The sequence below is a fragment of the Leucoraja erinacea genome, chromosome 31 (assembly GCF_028641065.1).
Source record: "Leucoraja erinacea ecotype New England chromosome 31, Leri_hhj_1, whole genome shotgun sequence".
In the NCBI taxonomy this organism is placed as follows: Eukaryota; Metazoa; Chordata; class Chondrichthyes; order Rajiformes; family Rajidae; genus Leucoraja; species Leucoraja erinaceus.
In genome coordinates this window covers 17,669,555-17,689,354 of record NC_073407.1, presented here as the reverse complement: position 1 = coordinate 17,689,354, position 19,800 = coordinate 17,669,555, and the positions used below count along the sequence as shown (strand labels likewise).

Here is a 19,800-nt window from a genome sequence, read left to right as displayed (position 1 = left end):
GTTCTGAGGATTGCAGTATATCAGACTCATAGACAAAGTCCAATGTCCTCAGAGGGGTAGAAGTGAATTGGACAGTACCCTAGCTTATGGAAGGACCGTTCATAAGCCTGATAACACAGAAGGCTTATGCTGGATGGGAGCAGAGAGAAGTAACTTCTGCTGGATGGGAGCAGAGAGAAGAAGAAATCGCCAGGGTGGGACAAGTGATGTGTAGGAAGGATCTGGCAGATGCTGGTTACACTGAGGATAGATACAAAATGCTGGAGTAACTCAGCTGGACAGGCAGCATCTCTGGAGAAAAGGAATGGGTGTCGTTTCGGCTTGATACGTTTCTTCAGACAGAATCAAAATACTGGAAATGCTCTTCGGTCTGCAGAAGGTTCTCGACCCGAAACGTCACCTATTCCTTCTCTCCAGAGATGCCAGTGCCAGTCCCGCTGAGTTACTCCAGCTTTTTGGGTGTCTATTTTCTGTTTAAACCAGCATCTCCAGATATGTTGCCAGTCCCGCTGAGTTACTCCAGCTTTTTGTGTCAATCTACAGTTCCTTCCTACACACATGTTGGCTGCTTTTCCAAGGCAGAGTAAAGTGTACTCATTGTATCGTTGACCCTGTGTTAACCTACATATGACAAATAAAACTGAACTGAACTGACTGAATAGCTTAGTTCAGTTTAGTTTATTGTCACGTGTAGCGAGGAACAGTGAAAAAGCTCTGCGCGCTAAACCATGGGTGTAGCTGTTTAAGAAGGAACTGCAGATGCTGAAAAATCGAAGGCACACAAAAATGCTGGAGAAACTCAGCGGGTGCAGCAGCATCTATGAATCTAAGAAGCATCCTTCAATCCATAGATGCTGCTGCACCCGCTGAGTTTCTCCAACATTTTTGTGTACCTTCGATTTTCCAGCATCTACAGTTCCTTCTTAAACACAAGGTTTCAGAGAGTGGTGAATCTCTGGAACACACTGCCACAGAGTGTAGTTGAGGCCAGTTCATTGGCTATATTTAAGAGGGAGTTAGATGTGGCCCTTGTGGCCAAGGGGATCAGAGGGTATGGAGAGAAGGCAGGTACGGGATACTGAGTTGGATGATCAGCCATGATCATATTAAATGGCGGTGCAGGCTCGAAGGGCCGAATGGCCTACTCCTGCACCTAATTTCTATGTTTCTATGTTTAGAAAAATATGTGTGAAACGTGGCCAAACGGGACCTGCTTAGAAAGGGACACGAGGAACTGCAAGTGCTGAAAATGTTGAATGAAACACAAACTGCTGGAGGAACTCAGCAGGCCATGCAGCATCTGTGGAGGCAATTAACAGGCACTCGGGTCAGCACCCTTCTTCAGAGTCAATGCCATGGGTGTAGCTGGCCGGGTCTCCGGGCTGTGTGACCAATTCTGTGACACGCCCAGCGCTTTGTTTACGAGTGGGCGGGGCCTGTTGCTGGGCGACGCGCACCCTCGTGAACGTCACGTCCGTTGTCAAGCGCGCTGGTTTCCGGTGCGGCGCGGGCTGCGCTGTTTCTCCGGGCGAGCGGGGAGGAGGAGGGAAGGGCGAGCGGCAGCGGCAGCGGCAGCGGCAGCGGTACACACGCGCACACACACACGGGGAGAGGAGCTGACCGGCGTGTGGGTGAGTCTGAGTCTGAGGTCGCGGGGTCGAGGCGAGGAGAGGAGGGAAGGGGGGGCTGGACGCTCGAGGCTGGGCCGTTGCCGGGCAGCGGACTCCCCCCCCCCCCCTCCCCCCCCCTCCCCTCCCCCTCCCTCCTCTCCCCCTCTCTCTCCCCCCACGCCCCGGTCCGGACGAGGACATTGCCATTGCCCCAGCTCTAGTCCCGCCGCCAGCCAAAGTTGACAATCCTGGAATGAACTTCAATAGAAGTTTTTTTTTTCTGTAACCATGTCCCGCACTGCAGTGTCGTCGTGCCCCCCTTCCCCCCCCGGTCAGGGGTTTTATTATAGACTGGCACCAATGTGCTGGAGTGGACAGGCAGCATCTGTGGAGAGGAGGAACGGGCGACGTTTCGGGTTCAGCGTTTCGTTCAGACAGAGGTTTATTTATACGTGCTCCCATGCGCCCACCTCCCGCACTGCCCCTGCCTTGCCCGCACCTCCCTCCGGGCCTGCCCTCCGTCCCCCTCTCTCCCCTCCCTCCTCCCCCTTCCCCCCCCCCCTCCCTCCCTCCTGCCCCTTCCCTCCTGCCTCCCCCCCCCTGCCCCCCCTTCCCCCCATGCCCCCTCCTCCCCCCTCCCTCCTGCCCCCCCCCCCCCCTCCCTCCTGCCCCCTAGCCCCTCCCCATCCCTCCCCCCCTCCCCCCCCCTCCCTCTCTCCCCCTCCCCTCCCCTCTCCCCCTCCCACCCCCCCTCCCCCTCCCCCCTGCCGCCCCCCCCGGGACCTCCGCCCCCTCCCCTTCCCCCCCCCCTCCCCCCCCCTCCCTCGCCCCCCCCCCCCCCCCCGCTCCACAACCCACCCCCCCTCCCCCCCTCCCCCCCTCCCTTCCCCCTCCCCCTCCCTCTCCTTCTCCCCCCTTCTCTCTCCCCTCTTCTCCTCTCCCTCCCCCCCCCCCCCCCCCCCCCCCCCCCTCCCTCCCCCTCCCCCCCCCTTCCCCCCATCCCTCCTTCCCCCCTCCCCCCCCTCCCTCCTCCTGCCCCCTCCACCCCCCTCCCTCCTGCCCCTGTCCCCCCCCCCCCCCCCCTCCTGCCCCCTTCCCCCCCTTCCCCCCCCTCCTGCCCCCCCCCCCCATCCCTCCTGCCCCCTTCCCCCCCTCCCTCCTGCCCCCTTCCCCCCCTCCCTCCTGCCCCCTTCCCCCCCCCCTCCTGCCTCCCTCCCCCCCCTCCCTCCTGCCCCTTCCCCCCCCCCCCCCTCCCCCCCTCCTGCCCCCCCTCCACCCCCCTCCCTCCTGCCCCCTTCCCCCCATCCCTCCTGCCCCCTTCCCCCCTCCTGCCCCCTTCCCCCCTCCTCCCTCCTGCCCCCTTCCGCCCCCTCCCTCCCCTCCCCCTCCCCTCTTTGCCCCCCTCCCTCTTGCATACCCCCTTGCCCCCTCCACTCGCCCCCTCCCTCCCCCCTCGCCCCCCCTCCCCCTGCCCCACTCTGCCTGCTGCCCTGCTCTTGCTTGCTTGCTCTCCTGCCCTATCTTTGCTCATTTCTGCATCTTGTCCTGCCTTACCTTGCTCCTGCCTCCCACTCTGCCCTTGCTCAGAGGTTATGCCAAGTGCTGCTTGCTGCCAGGAACACACTTGTTGAGAATCTAGGTACCTGACCAGGCATATCTTTAAAGAAGGATTTTGTCCCGAAAAGTAGCCCATTCCTTCTCTGCTTGTCCCACTGAGTTATTCCAGCATGTTGTGTCTATCCAAGCATATCAGTTGTTTATTGTGAATGATTATAGAATTTCATTCCGGTCAGGTCGGGGGGAGTTCCCACAGCCACGGGTACCATGTAATCCCGTGCTACTTGCTCCCTGGTCGGGTAGTCGGCGACTAAACCGTCTCCCCCACCTAGTTTGCCAGGTGAGGATGGGGCTGTGGACCCCCAGCAGGAACAAAACGAGACCTGCCAAAGGGCGGATGAGCTCCAAGCGAGCCAACGGCCACCCGCACTTCAGTAGAAATTGCGATCACTGTCGTACATAGCATTGTAAGGCACCATGCCAGTTGAGGTTTTCAACGATGATGATGATTTATTCCAATCATTTTAAAAGTGATGGGATAATGTATGAATTTAGTTTAAAAAGATGGAACTATGATGATAAGTGCGTATTATAATTTTCTTTGAAAGACTGCCCATCATAGTGTTGGGAGAACTATTCTTTATGTATTAATTGTAGTGCAAATGCTCCACATTTTGTATTTATGGTGGGGAAAAATCTGTACATTCCAGTGCAGCATTTTGACACTGGTTTACTGTAGTATCAGGTAATACTTTAACAAGTGACAATGACTTGATTTTTGTTTTGAAGAAATGGCCAGTTAAACTAACATGCACAATTTTGCCATTGCCCTTTATTGTATACTGTGGTGGTTTTTAACTTTATATATCATTGAGCAGAAAAACAAACTGCTGGAAATCGGTGACACAGCATTTGTGGAGGGAAATGGACAAATGCCATTCCTTCAATCTGATAGAATAAAGGGTTATGTCCCAAAATATTGTCTGTCCCTTTCCCTCCACAGATGCTGCCTGACTCACTGAGTTCCTCCAGCAGTTTTTTATTTAGCACAAGATTGCAGCATCTGCATTCGTATCTGTCCCCTCTTTTTATTTCATTGCTATTGGGTCAGGTATTAAATTAGCATTTTGACTTTATTTTCCATCTTTTTAAACTAAATTCACCAAGATATTACTGGTGTAACATGATTTCAATGTAAATTATTTCTGAAATACCACCAGTAAATCACGTGATACGTGAGTCATGACATTCTGAATCTCAATGTCCTGGCATCTTGCCTTTAGTTTCACTTAGATTTTCTGGTTTCATATTTGTCTTGTTTCGTAATGGTATTTCTTTACATATTTCCACTTAAAACACAAATGAAAGTTTCAAGACAGTTAAATGAAAGTGGGATTTCATCTTTGGATGTATCTTACCAAGGCTTTTATAGTATTCACCTTAAGTAACTAATAAATAAACCTTGGACATCTCCACTATATACTGGTATCAAAATTCGCTTGAACCATTTGTTTCAGTTTACAGATATCGCTTCAGTTTTGTATGTAATGCTACTGTGGGCACCTTGCCATAGAATTGGATTCAATACTTCTAGTGGAACTAAAAGGTGCAACTGGAGGTCACCGTGAATTTCCTTGGCAAAGTAGTAACTGAGCTATCAATTTTTACAAAATACAATTTTGCAGTCAAGTTTTAATATCAGGATTCCAGTTTTTGTGTAAGAGGAGGAAATTGCATTGACCAGACAAATTGTTATAGAGACTATAAATCAGTTTGTTACCAGCATATGTCTTGGTGATACTGAATGAGACTGCCTAAAAGTATACATAACTGAAGTGCTATCAAAATTTGCTTGTGAATCATTGTGTCAGATGTTATGGGGAGAAGGCAGGAGAATGGGGTTAGGGGGGAGAGATAGATCAGCCATGAATGAATGGCGGAGTAGACTTGATGGGCCGAATGACCTAATTCTTCTCCTATTCCTTATCACCTTAAAATTAAGGAATATGAGAAAATATTACAGTTAAGAACATCAGGTTTTTGGCTTGACTCTTATATCGTTCTGATGTTCAAACTCCATGTGTAGAGTGATTACAGCCTGCATAGCATTGATATGTTAATTATCTGCATTTTGACATCTCTTAAGTTTTTGTGGAAGCTGCAGATATTTGGTTCATATTTTCAATGATTTTTCTCCCAAGATGGATTAGCAACTTAAGAATTTGCACAATAAAATCTTTTGTTAACAAAGAAACCGTAGTTCCAAAAGCTGCTAAACGTAGGTGTTGTGTGACTAAGCAGTTCAGAGCAGATATGCATTTTAAATGTAAATATCTGTAAGTGTTACTGCCAAGAATTGAAAATTGAAAATCCATCAAATTGCACATGCTTTGTGCTTGAAACTGTTTGAGGGTTCTTTTTTCTGGAATCCATAAATGGTAAACTCGAAGCCCCAAACAATTATTTTTGAAATCATTAAAACATGCAAAATAAAGTGTAAACTTGGACTTCCATAAGGGAAAAAAAGTTTTAAAAGCATTAAAAACAACAATTTTAATTTATTTGGTTAGTATTTTAACAGTATCAAACACTCTTTTTGAAACGTAAATGTGTGCATAAAATGGTAGCGTCAAGGCTTCTGGCTAGGTGTGTTTGTGAAAAGATTTCCAAAAAATATTTTATTATGATGTACCTCATTTATCCCCCTCATGCTTTCTTTGAAAAGTCATTGCAGCCTTAAGGATCACAGGATCTTTCTTTTTTTACTATTCTTTCAATCAACGCACATCTTGTTAAAGATAGAATAAATGTGGTTAGACTTCACTTTTCATCCATGCACTTAGAACCATTGTCTGAAGAAGGGTTTCGGCCCGAAACATTGCCTATTTCCTTCGCTCCATAGATGCTGCTGCACCCGCTGAATTTCTCCAGCTTTTTTGTGTACACTTAGAACCATTATTTGTTTTAATTACATTACCATAGTTTTATGTTCGGCATGTTCAAAATCCAGGTATGGTGACTTGGATGTCTCCCGGTGTGAATAAGTTGTCTTGCCGTGTCTAATTTGCTGATCTTTAACTCTTCCTGTAAAGGGTTACCTATGTTCTGCAACCCTTTAGACAAGCTATTTCTGATCTATACGCAGAAAATTTGCAAGTACATTGCATGTAAAACGGGTTACATTTCACAGTCGTGCTATTTTTGTGCATCTGTCTCCACCTCAAAACTCACATGTGCTGCAAATTATGTTGAAAAGTTTTGAGCCATGACAGTTGCCAAACAAACAAATAGATACATGAAGTTTGGAATTATATCCATATTAAATCCTACCTTTTCCAGTCTGAAGATATTGATAATGAAATGCTGGAACATGGACATGGTGTTGCATGTATTGATGGAAATATTTTGTGTTTTTTCACTCGGAAATACAATACTTTTCAGGAAAATTTGTGATGTGTTTCTATAAATTGTTTTGTTCAGTTAATGCATTTAGGCAGAATACTCTTTCAAAACCCAGCACTTCCTTTTCATTTGAGATTTTTCTTGAAGTAACCTGTTGTAACTGAGTTGAGTTTGACCACGGCATTTAATTCAGAATCATTTCTTTGCAACAGTAAAGATTATGTCTGTTAGGTAATGCAGAGACGAGATAATAGAGGGAAGATTAGCTGAAGTCCTGTTTGCTCAGCCTGGCCAAGAATGGGTAATGTGAAACTTGATCTTTGATCAAAAGGAAAATTACCATTTCATTTGTAAAACTCATGAAGTTTTCCCTTGAATTAAGAATTCCCAGCCATGAAGGCACTTATGTTCAAGGAAACACAATGAGCTGGCAGGTGGACCACTTGGTGACGGGGACAGCAATTAGGGAAGAGAAGCCAAATCAGTTGCCCAGAGGCTTGCCTCGTTTGATCGTCGGCAGATTGCCCCATGGGATGACTCTGATTAGAATCATTTGATTCCTTTGGCGCATGGAATGAAGTGGAAATATCAGTAGTATGCCAGTCAGACTCTTGAATGATCACTGCCATACAACGAGAACTTAACTGATCCAGTCTTAACCCTCATCACTGCTCGCACCTTGCCAGACCCTTTGTATCTGTCTCCACCACCACCCCGACAATGCGTTTCAGGGCCCCACCACTGTGTGTAAAAAAAAACTAAAAAAACTTGCCTCTCCCTGCAGCTGAAACCCTCAGATCCAGGCAGAATTCTGGTAAATCTCCTTTGTTCCCTCTCCATTGCATCTCTCCAATAATGGGGTGACCAGAACAGCACATTATATGATCTCCCAGCCTCAAGTAACAGTATTTCATATCAAAATTAAAATGTTTTTTGTCATTGACTAAAGATTTCTAGTCTGGAGCTGTAATGCCATTAGAAATACTATTGTTCAAAAATGTGGCTTCATTTGTGATGAACGAGGTTGATGTATCCTCCACCCTCTGGGTTTCTGGTAAATATCAAAAGCCAACATCTTCAATGAGCAAGCATCAATTCTGTTGTGTTCTTGCTTATAGTCATGGCATACATTAACACCATCTTCACAAAAGTATCTTTGTACTGTAGGCAGAAACACGATGTACTCTGCAAAATGTTTTGTCGTGTTTGTTGTCGTATTGAAGCATGTTGTGATCAGCTTCAAGACTGCCATTACTGTGCAGTAAACGGACAGTTGCAGTGATTGTGGTTCTTCGTGAGGAAGTACACATCTTTCCTGAGCCCAGTGTGTGAAAACCTTGGGCTGTATTGATTTAATCTGTGTATTTTTAGTCGAGCCAGATCTAATGTTTGTATATGTGATTGAGTCTGATGGGATGGCAGCTTCCATTTCCCTTTAGTGGATATGTCCTTGTGACAGAGGTATTAGCTAAGGTCGTGGGGGATGGTTCTGGCTACTTAATTGTGATTTGAGGTATTCAATGGTTATCATTTGTGCACTCTGGCAATGCACTGCCATTCAGCTCTGCGCATCTTTAAAAGGAAATGTTAGTGTGTGGCTGCTTGAGTGGATAAATCCCACGCCTCTCTTTTGTGGAAGAGTAGAGTCTTTCCCCCCAGCGGTCGGGCTAATATAGATCCCTCACCGGACGTTCAATTTGAGGTAAACAAGCAAACAAATCAGTTCAGGGGGTCAGGCCGTGTCTGTGGAGGCAAAGGGATCGTTGATATTTTGGATCAAGGTCCTGCATCAGGACTGAGTGCAAAAGGGAAATGGACCGTATAGGGAGATTGGGAGAGGGAAGGGGTCTGAGCCAGATATTTAATTAGATTTTTGTTTTCTGTGTGGGCAGTTGGATTTGTCTGCATCTTAGAAGAATCTATACATTGACATCGGAACATTGCTGTAATTGGAGGAGCAGATTGTGTGTTTTGTTTAAATGTCAAGAGTTCTGTTGGTTTAAAATTGATTAAAAATTTAATGCCCCACTGCACCTGATTTGAATGCGAGCACTGAAACCCTCAGAGTAAGATTCTTTGGCATCAGTTTTTTTGCATTTTATCGAGAAGATAAAATGACTGGATTCCATTATAATTGTATGCATCGGTAAATGTTTTGCCTTGTGATACTTGTTATCAGTCTAAACATGTAGGTTTCAATTGAATATTGCTGGAACGGTTGCATTGTAGTAAGAGCTAGAGGCATGAAATCACATTTTTTTGTGCGATGGTTTCAAATCATCATACCTATACATTTCTATTTGTTCTGAGCAGCAGGGAATTGTCTGAGTTCTTCACATAAAAGTGACAGTCTAGGCAATTCTTGTTTTATTGCTGCTTAAACATGCAGTTTGGAGAGTCATTTATTTGAATGACCTGGAATAGTAGATTAAGTAAAATGTGCAGATCTTGGTAGTTATCACAACTGTGATAATTAAGAAAAGAACACAGTGCCTGCCCTCCCAAATCAATTGTGTCCCAAATCAATTGTAAATTACAGCATGGTTTCAATTTGTGGGTTGAAAATATCTTTTGCCACGAATCTTGTTAATTTGTTTAAGTACAGCATAATCCTTCCAGGTCTTTAGACTTTAGAGATGCAGCAAGGAAACTGAGTCCGTGCTGACCAGCGATTACCCCTTGCACTAATAAGCGAGTTCGGTATTCCGACTGCGCATGCTCAGGTCATAGGTCACAAGCGAAAAACCGTCTTGGCAACGGTGGTGCTGCATTGTGTGCAGACTTGCGTTTCGTCTGTGGTCAGGGTCGGGCCCGGCTTTCCATCGCTGCGGGTGCTGTTGAGTTGCTGCTGGGCCGTCCCCGTCCTCTCCCCGGTGTCCTGTCCCTGTCCGGGTGGCCCTGGGCTGGCGGCGGACCTGCAGCCGGTGCTGCAGCCGCTGGCTCGAGCTCGGCTCTGCCTGTCCTGTTGGGTTGGCCGGCAGCCCTCCACCTCCACCACACTCACCTCAGTCCAACACCAAGATCCTGCTGAAGATGAGTAGCCACCGGCCTGGCTCGAAAACGGGCAACTCGGAGCAGCTGCTGCTGGAGTCATCCTGGTCGGAGGAGAGCGAGTCTGCGTACGGGCTCCTGCCAGGCATAGGCAGGCCGGGCGCCCACTGGAGCTGTTGGTGATGGTGGTGCTGGCGGCAGCAGCAATCTCCTCCCCCTTTCTTGCTCAGCCCCAAGCCTAGAGTGCATATAATGACTGAAGACTAATATATGTTGTTTCATTGGGCTGTGGCCTGGAAGATGAATTTTTAAACCCATTGTTGATTGTTTAGTCATCAAATCAAAAACATATTCAAGGAAGTTTGCAAAGGGGTCTCACAAAGTGAAACCATTCAATCCACTAAGTCTGCTCTTTGCACAAATGTAAAATGCATCCAATTGTACTACTGTAATTTGTATTTAGTCATTCAATAGTTAATACCCAATTAAACTTTCACACGCCTTTTTATCTGGCGTCATGGTTTTTCTTTTCACACCCATACACCACCTAATTCATGCCCCTTTCTATTCATTTGCAAAACTATTGTTTTTCAATATATTTGAAGGCAAAGACATCCAGCAAACTTACCTAATGTTGTTGAGGTGGCAGCTAATTATCACAGCAAGAATACTTGCATAAATTGACTTAATACAGGATGAAATTGACTGGTACCAGGCCACTGAAAATCCAGACCACAGAAATTGTCCCCAGTCATCATTTTCCTCTGAGCAGGAGATCTGTTCTTTTTAATTATTGAACCTGCCTGCAAGAGTTCTGAGAACTGTCTGTAGCTAGTTTCCATAATTCAGAAAGGTATTCAGCAGAGAATGCAAAAATTGCAGTGGTAGGTTCATTAGCTACAGATTAGTAATGATTTTAGTTAATTTTAGATCTTGGTTAGAATTAGTTGATCAGTGTCGATATGTACTACAGATTCAAAACCTGTTGGTTCACAGGTGTTGCTGGATTATATTATAGTACCTATATTATGAGGTTCCATACCATGGAAAGATTCTAGCACAGTACCTGGGAGTGCAAATCGGCCAAAAATTGACCAATTGATCCATGAATTCTAGATTTTTTCCAATATTCTGCTAAAATGCATTATCTTGTGAGGCTTGTTGGTGTTTGAAAGGTAAACCATTTCCATTCATGTGATACTATCACGGTCTAAATTTCTTATGCTTAGAGAGGAAATAAACTGCTTTTTACTTTGGGGAGTTAACAATCCATTTGCTCAAATGTTTTGCCTAGAAATCTGCAGTAGATTAATTTGTTGCCTTTTCTCAGAACTATTCTTTGGGGGCAGGTTTCTGGATTCTGTCGTGGTCATGGCTGTTCCATTTTACCGTTACATGTTGCGTTAGTTACTGCCATTTTGCAGTAGCCTTCAATCTTCAGCCCAGGCAAAATCTGTTTGGTAAAGTTGGAGGAAATAGCTGTTTGGTCCTATAAAGTAGGTACTTGATGCGATTTGCGAATGTCTTGCGAAAGGCTTTCATCTTATATGTAATATATTTAGTGGACGAGGATTGAACATGGAAGGAGAGATCTGATCGTGACACATTAAATTTGAGTGGCCCTGGGTGAATAATAACCAAGTTCCCTCTTACAGAGAAATTGATAGATAGGAAATATAGATTTGTTCATTGGTGAAACCGTTAGAGACAAATGCAGGAAATAAATGTAATCCCAGTCTCCCACCCAAAAAGTAGCTGCTATCTGGATTGCTGTCTCAAGTTGAAGCAATTGTCACATTCCAGTGCTTATCCAGATACCTTGAGTGGACCATAAGCCAAAAGATGGGATGTGGAATGAACTTAAATTGGTCCATTTTGTTTTATTGACTTGGATCTGATCTGGTTTAAATTGTGATGCGAGTGACCCAGAAACAGCCATTGTTGTGATGATGATCATTTTATGAGGCCTGTAACCGATGTATTCAATTTTTTTAATTCATGCATGGTGCAGCATAGAATCCGTTCCTATAGCCCAACATTTTCATATTGATCATACAAGTCAACAAAATGTTGGAAGCATTATCACATTGTCTTCCAAGATATGAAAGCAAAAGCTCTTCCATCATCAGAATTGATGTTTGGCAAATATTCCCCAACGCTTATGTTCACTCTCAAGATCAGATGACATCAATCAATTAATGAACCTTCTATTGCGTGCAGGCTTGATATTGCCATATCTTCACTTGGTGATATATTTTCTGTTCTTATATCATGGCAGTCTTCTGTTATGGATGCTGAATCTTCTGATTATCAGCTACATATATATAGAGATTTAAACACAACCTTCTTCACAAATGATCTTGATTGCCTTGATTGTGAAAACTGCAGTATTTGTTGACCTATTTTAATTTTTCACTGAAGTTGTTTTATTTAAATTACTTAAATCTTTAATCACTTTAATCTGCACTAAAAATCCAGTTGCCCAGATTAGATTAAAATTATGATATTAAAAATTTTAGATTATTGCAGGCATTTGACATCTGAATGGCCTGTTTCTGTGCTTTGACGTTCTATCTCAATACTTTTAAAGTAGAGTTGAATCCAGCAATATTCAAATACTGAATTTGGAGGCTATGTTGTAATTTACAACATTTGTAGCTCCTCTTCCACCTGTCCCCTTCCACCTATATCTTTCCTCCCTCCTATATCCATCCTCCCTCTGTGCATTTCACTTCTCTATCTCCTTATCTGACACCTTATCTTGTCCCTTTTACAACTCTATCCACTGTTATTTACTCTGCCCATCTGCCAATGACCCCCCCCCCTTACCTGCATCCACCTATCACTTGCCAAGCTTTGTCCTGCCTCTTCCTCTTTTTTCCAGCTTTCTCTGCCACCACAATCTGTCTGAAGAATGATCCCAAAACATTGTTGTAATGTTAATGCTCATCAAAAAGCTAGCTTAACGATTATTGGTTTGATTCAAGCCATTGTCTTGTATAATTTTAAAATTAAATACAATTTTCATATTTAGATTTTGTTTGTGATTATTACAAAAATTCTTATTTTCTGTAAAGATTGGAGTGGAAAATGATATTTTCTATGATCTTGAGAAACCTCTGCATTTTACTGTTGCAAGATTTTGTAATTTGTATGCAGTGCACTTCACTGGAGAAAATGTGTTGTATGCCTATGTTGGTAAAGCCTTTGGCACCACTGTTCTTTGACATGGGGCTTTCACTTCTGTTATTCTTTTTCCAGTAAATGTTCCTTTCTTGTGTATTTCAAGGGTGGGGGGTGGGGGGGTTGGGGGTTTTCAGTTCTCTAGCCTATTCAAGGCTGAGATAAAGAATTTTGTATGGCAGAGCAGTTGAGAGTTATGGAAATTGGCAGGAAAGTAAGATTGATGACCATGGATAGTGGAACGAGCCTGATTATATAACTATTACCATTTGATTTTTGTAAACTCTAGCTCTATGCTGAATTCCTTTTTAATCGGAGTATGAAACAAAATTATTAGTAGATTACATGTCTCAGATTTAAATCCTTAATGGTTTAATCCCTTTATCTCTCCCCCTCACTCCCTCACTGCCATATTACGCAGTGAAGAAGCTCTACCCTCTATCCTAAATGTAGTGTCATTCAAGGTTACGAATTCTAGCAAATGATTAGAATGTGTTTGCTTAACTTTAGAATGTGGGGGCGGGCGGGTTGCCTTTTAGTCGTTTGAGGGATACGCACACAAAACTCTCATCTTGTTTGTTTGTATGCATGTGAGTATGTGTGATCCTGAACCTATGCCAAAATGGTACAGGATAGCGCTACAACTTTGGCCCACCTTACTCACCATTGTCCTGTGATGTACTGGGGCAAGTTTTGTTCAGATTGATGCTATATATTAAAAGTTATTCACATTTTAAACTTTACAAAAACCACTTTGACAAAAAATCACTTCCATCTGTTAGCTGCGTATGATGTCATAATAGGATCGCAAATCTCGTTTACATAAAAATTTGCTCTTGTCAAAAAAATTCTGTTTAATTCAAATTCTTCCGTTTTCATTCACAATGACGTCATAATGGGATTGCAAATCTTATTTACATAAACTTTTACATAATAAATGGCGGGAAAACTCACTTTTTAAAAGAAAACTCGATTTTCATTGTGGGGGGGGGTGGAATAGGGGGGAGGTTTCATTTGGAAAAAATCGGGTTTTTCATTGTGGGGGTGGGATAAGGGGGAGGTTTCCATTTACACAAAAAATCACAAAAATAAGGGGTGGGGAGAAAAGAGGGTGAAGAGAGGGGGGAGAATTCTGCGGGATGATGGGGAGTTCTGCGGGTTGAGGGGGACTGGAGGATAGGGGTAGGAGGAGGGATGGCGAGGTAATTGCGTTGTGGACCACGCTTCCCGTGTGAAAGGTTGGTCTGGTTATTATTATTTGTCCTGGTTTATCCAACATACAATACAAAAATGTGAAACTCTGCAGTTTTATTTTCTTAAATTGGACACAAACATGTGGTTTAACATTGCAATTGTAGTTCTGATTTGTTTTTTGTAAGAATAGCTCTACGTCCCAGATTTAAAATAATTGAATGAATGGCGAAACGAATGCTGGAATAATCTGTCTACAAGGTTCCTACATTTCTCCAGATTTTGTGAAAAGAATTGTGCCTTGAATTTGATGCTCTGTTCTTACTTTTGCCACATAATATACAATAGCCCTTTTTGATTCATACACGTCAGAACTGCGTGGGTTTGCAAGATGTTTCCTGATTAATGTTTTTATTGTTGTGGTAATTTTGCCACAGCTGATGGGAGAATCTGATTCCAGCAACCTTTTAATTAATTTAAAGTCTTCGGGAAAGCTGTAAAAGGCATTAGTTGGCAGAATCCCTGAAGGAATAGCATGGATACATTTGACAACCTTCAGTCCAACGCAGCCCTGTTTCCTCTTTAAAAAAGTATCTGTAGTACTTATTGCTATCTCTGGCAACACACGTCAGCGAAATGCCTAAAAAACAATTTTGAAACATCCTAGAGATGAGACTGCCAGCTTCTATTAAAGGAACTAAATTAAGATTTAGTCATTGTATTTCTAAATAATTATCAAGTTTTTAAACGCCTGAAATTTATTTTCATGATCAGTAGGACATAATTTATGGCTCCTCTGTTTCCTCCCTAAAACAGCCTGCACACTTAAAGCTCCATTTCCATGTCACCTAAGCGTGTCTGGAGAAGGGTCTCGACCCGCAATGTCACCCATTCCTTCTCTCCAGAGATGCTACCTGTCCCACTAAGTTACTCTAGCATTTTGGGTCTACCTTCACCTAAGTGTGTTTTGATTTATCTCTTCTATTCCTTTTAGCTATGGTGTTTTGGACCTTTGCCCAAGTTTATAATTTAGAAAATGTGTCTAGTTCATGAATAATTCTGTGATTTGAGAATTATTTTCCATGCTGGCATAGAATGGGAGATGGTTGAGAAGGAAATGTGATAGCATAGTGCCAACTGGTCTATCCACTCTATTGCAGCAGCATTGCATCTCATGTAGTTCTGATTTTTAAAGAGTAATCAAAGCCTTGTGTGTGTATAGTGTATGCATTTAATTTATTGCATCTCATGTATGTTCGTGCATTCTAGATTTTCTTTAAATCTATAAAGCACTTACTCAAGTTATGTTGCCATGTATCTTTTGGTCTGACTATATCTGTAGGGCATAGCATTCATTTAGGAGCATCTCAATAAATGTGCATTTGTGTTTTCTGATTAACTTCGATAAAGACCGCTCCCATTGCACTGCAATGTAGATGTTTTGGAAAATGGCAATCTTTTCCAGGAACCCCATAAAATCAATGTGCCTAATTCAATAACTCAAGCATACCAAATCACTACTGCGGGCTTTCAATGAGACCCACGATGCAACTTACTGCCGGGAATTTCAGTATCCTTGTAAACATCTAAACTAGTTTGCGATTAATCTTGACATTTAATATAAAAAAACCTGTCTTTTTGAATTTCGAGATCTCTGCATGGTTTCCCTCCAGAGGTTTGGCCCTTTACCTGGATTTCAGTTCTTTAAAGTTTACTTCTTGTATAAAGCTTTGCTGTTTTCTCCTTCAATTTGAGTTAGATGCCTGGCTGCTCTGTCACTGCATTCTATGAGCAAATTCAGTTTTTAAATGTTATTGGTTTTATTTTTCTTACTTGAAATTGGATCCATTCGCACAATCTGACTCTGAATTGTGGTACTTATTTCTTGAAAGCATTTTGTTGTGGCTGCTGCCCGAATAGTAATATTTTTTTAAGCTTATTTATTTTTCTTGCATTTGAAGTACTCTGGTTGTGCTATTGTGTTTGAGCTTGGCGTTCATTCACAGGCCCAAACTAGAGGTTTTACCTAATGGGATTATCTGGTGTGTATATATTTTCAATGCTGTTTATTTGTCCCTGAAGCAAAACGATATTAAAAGTAAACTTTTCATTGAAAAATAGCAAATGCAATCCTTTTATTTCTGAAAGGATAGAGAGCAAATTGGGAATTAGAAAAGTTAAAATTGGGAATTAGAGAAGGAAAAATGCTAGAATGTTAGAATTTACGATGTAGGAACTGACACTTTGAAAATAATAGGATTGTTTAGAAGTTATAAGGATTTTTTAAAGGGAAATCTTTAACAGATTTGTGCTGCTTTAACAGATTTGTATATGCAGGGCTCTCACTTAACTTTTTTTCCCTGTTGCCAGCCGGGCAACCTAGGCAGCTTTTTAGGTTGCCAAATGACAGCTTAGGTGGTCATTTAAGATGACTCTTGCATGACGCGTGCGATAATGTGCTCAGACGAAGTGCGTAGTTACCAGTCGGAATTATGCTCAATGAAGCATTCACATATTATTTCTTCTTCAAATAAACTCACAAACTAAACATATTCACCAATCAAGACATGATATATACCACAAGGACATGCAGCAAAATTATAATAAAATATCTCAACTCTTTTCTCCAGAGATGCTGCCTGACCTGCTGAGTTACTCTAGTTTTTTGTGTCTATCTTCGGAATAAACCAGTATCTGCAGTGCCAAGTCGGGCAAAATGACTCAGCATTTCGGTTGCCCGGTGGCACTTTGGGTGGCCATTGGCCCCCGGGCAACCACTAATTTCGAGCCCTGACTTGAATGGTAACTCTCAAATGAAAAATGTAAGAACAAGAAGAAAAAAAGCACTGGCGAGAGACTGACACGAGTTGATGTCCAGCGAGACCCGGGTCTACATGTATATGAATGTTAACATGCTGTAAAATAAGTGCATAGGTTGGCAAACATTTGAAAGGACACACACTTCAATTGTACTCATTGTTTACTGTTCTTTAGTGCAAAAGTTATTTAGGACTGTTCTATGCTTTGGCACTATTTAATAACTAATACGATTCCTGTTTCTCCTTTCATTGCCAGATATTGTAAGTATATAGGGCCTTGGCAAGATTGTGCCTAGGACATTGTTACAAGTCCGATCTCTACCAAGAGGACCAATGAAGGTTCATCAGATTGATATATGGTGAAGTTCATTTATGAGAGATTAAGAAAATTAGTTGTTTACACGAGTTTAAAGTGAGAAGTGATCTCATTGAAATATTTTAATTTTTTGCGGAGCTCCACACATCTAAACGGAGATGATGTTTCTATTAGCAGATTGTCTAAATCCACAAGGTACAGCCTCAGAAAATCATGATGTTACCATTGAGGTTTTTTCAAAATGTTGTTTTCATGGTAATTTAAGGAAATGTTTTAAGTGTACGCTTTCAGTTGCTGGTCTTGGAATATGTCTATTTGTAGTTATTTAGGAAATGTAGCACTAGATAAGGCTTCCTTGATCTGTTCATTTCTATTCTAGAAATATTAGAATTTTTTTTAATTCCCATGGGACTTGAGCATCTCCATATCCGTTTAATTGCCTCCACTCCTCTGGTAAGCAGTTGTCAATTTACACGACAATCAATGCTCTCTGTAACATTGCTTTAATCCCGATTCTGAAAATGGTTTCTGAATACCGCCAAGGTAGTTTAGTTAATTTTTCTCCTCCTTTTCCTTCTCTCAATTAAATGGACAAGATTACGTCATATGGCCATTTACCCAAGCATATGGAGGACATATTTATCAGTATCCTTATTCAGAGCCTGAAGATGAGTCACGACCTGAAATGTCACCTATTCCTTTTCACCAGCAATGCTGCCTGACCCGTTGAGTTACTCCAGCTTTTTGTGTCTAAAGGTTTATTCAGCTTGATTTCATCCTTGGCTCATACCATCCAAATGTGACCATGTGCTGAGTGAATAGAAATCTGTCTGTTTAATACCCGGCACATAATTAACAGTCTTTGTGCTTCATGAATGACTGTCATTTTTATGAATCAGCAAGATTTACAGTGCGTCTTTTGATGTTGCAATGAATGTTAGAGGAAATTCTGGTTTTGTGGTTGAATGTTTCAGCATGTGTGTTGAATTTGATTTGCATAATGGTTGAACATGGAAACTTTTTTTATCCTCTCTGCACCATCGGGTTTCCTGGTACAAACAAGGCGGTTTGGCTAAACCTCAATGATGCCCTGCAGCAGACAAATATTTTGACATTTGTTATGAGGAATGTGTGTTTTTTAGTTTTAGCGAAGGAACTGCCAATGCTGGTTTACACCAAAGATAGACACAAAATACAGCCGTAACTCAGCGAGACAGGCAGCATCTCTGGATAGAAGGAATGGGTGACGTTTTGGGTCGAGACCCTTCTTCAGACTGAGAGTCGGGGGAGGAAAACGAGAGATATGGAAGGGTGAAGACGAGATCAAAGGGGACGTAGTTCAAGGAAAATGTAGATCATTGTTAGCTAGGGGAAGATGACAACAAGCCATACAAAGTAAAATTTAAACAGGTGGACAGTCGAACTAGTCGGAGAACTAGGATGGGGGGAGGGCTGGAGAGAGAGAGAGAGAGAGAGAAGAGACAAGCAAGGGTTACTTAAAGTTGGGGAAGTCAATATTCATACTGCTGGGTTGTAAGTTGCCCAAGCGAAATATGAAGTGCCGTCCTCTAATTTGCCTTAGGCCTCTGACCATGGAGGAGGCCCAGGACGGAAAAGTCAGAATGGGAGGGAGAGTTAGTATTTAGCAACTGGGAGATCGTCTAGGAGGACTGAACGGAGGTGTTCAACAAAACAATCGCCAAGCCTGTGCTTGGTCTCGCCGATATGCCTGGAATAGAGGATACTGTCGATGAGGTTGGAGGAGGTGCAAGTAAACCTCTGCCTCACCTGAAAGGACTGTTAGGGTCCTTAGGGAGTCGAGGGAGGAGGTATGTGTTGCATCACCTGGTGCAGTTGCAGGGGAAAGTACCTGGTGAGGGGGTGATTTGGGTGGTAAGGGATGTGCAAAACAGGGATTTGTGGAGGGAAATGTCTGCGGAAAGGGGTGGAGATGAGATGTGGCTAGTGGTGGGATCCTGTTGGAGGTGGCGAACATGTTGGAGGATTATGTGTTGTATGCGGCGGCTGATGGGGTGGACCTCTCTCTCCCTGTTGTGATTGGTGGGAGGGGGAGGAAGAGGGTTACCGAGGAGGCCCTTGTGAGGCATTCGTCTATGATGGAAGAGGGAAACTCCCGTTCCCTAAAGACTCTCAGTCTGAAGAACGGTCTCAACCTGAAACGTTACCCACTCCTATCCAGAAATGCTGCCTGTCCTGCTGAGTTACTCCAGCATTTTGTGTCTATCGGTAATAATGGAACTTTGATCAAAATGTGATGCTTTCATTGTCGGATGGATTCTTATTGCCAAACGGTAACTGAATGCAGCCAATGTAGTTTAGTTCATTTTTCTCCTACCTCATTGAGGTGTTTTGCAAGGGTTATGTCAAAATCATTGCAATGCCTGAGCTTGTCATCTTCACCATGGCTGGTTGTAACATTATAATTGAAAATGAGGCATTACTTATCAAAGTCCTTCTGTTACTAGCTGCTTTGTTTTGCTTCCTGCCCAGACAATGGTCTGCTTTCACTGTTGTTTAGTGATCCTCCCTTGTAAGCTAGTTTCAAGTGAACAAGGATACTTTCGTTGACACATGCCCACTGAATAGTTGGTGAGAGAAATGTGGTTGGGGGAGGTGGGGGGGAGAGAAAACTACATCCTTGTAAATTGCACTTTGCTGAGCCCGTCTGATTGGAGCACAGTCTTCACTAAAGGATATTGGCACAGTAATG

At 43.0% G+C, this 19,800-nt stretch overlaps 1 protein-coding gene across 1 annotated transcript in view; it reads left to right on the top strand.

The window, feature by feature from the left end:
- Positions 1-1,561: 1,561 nt before the first annotated feature.
- Positions 1,562-19,800, top strand: part of LOC129712012 (nucleus accumbens-associated protein 2-like) — a 55,043-nt gene continuing 36,804 nt past the window's right edge. Inside the window, exon 1 of the mRNA XM_055660132.1 lies at positions 1,562-1,631. The gene's annotated coding sequence lies outside the window, so the exon portion shown is untranslated. The remainder of the gene's footprint in view (positions 1,632-19,800) is intronic.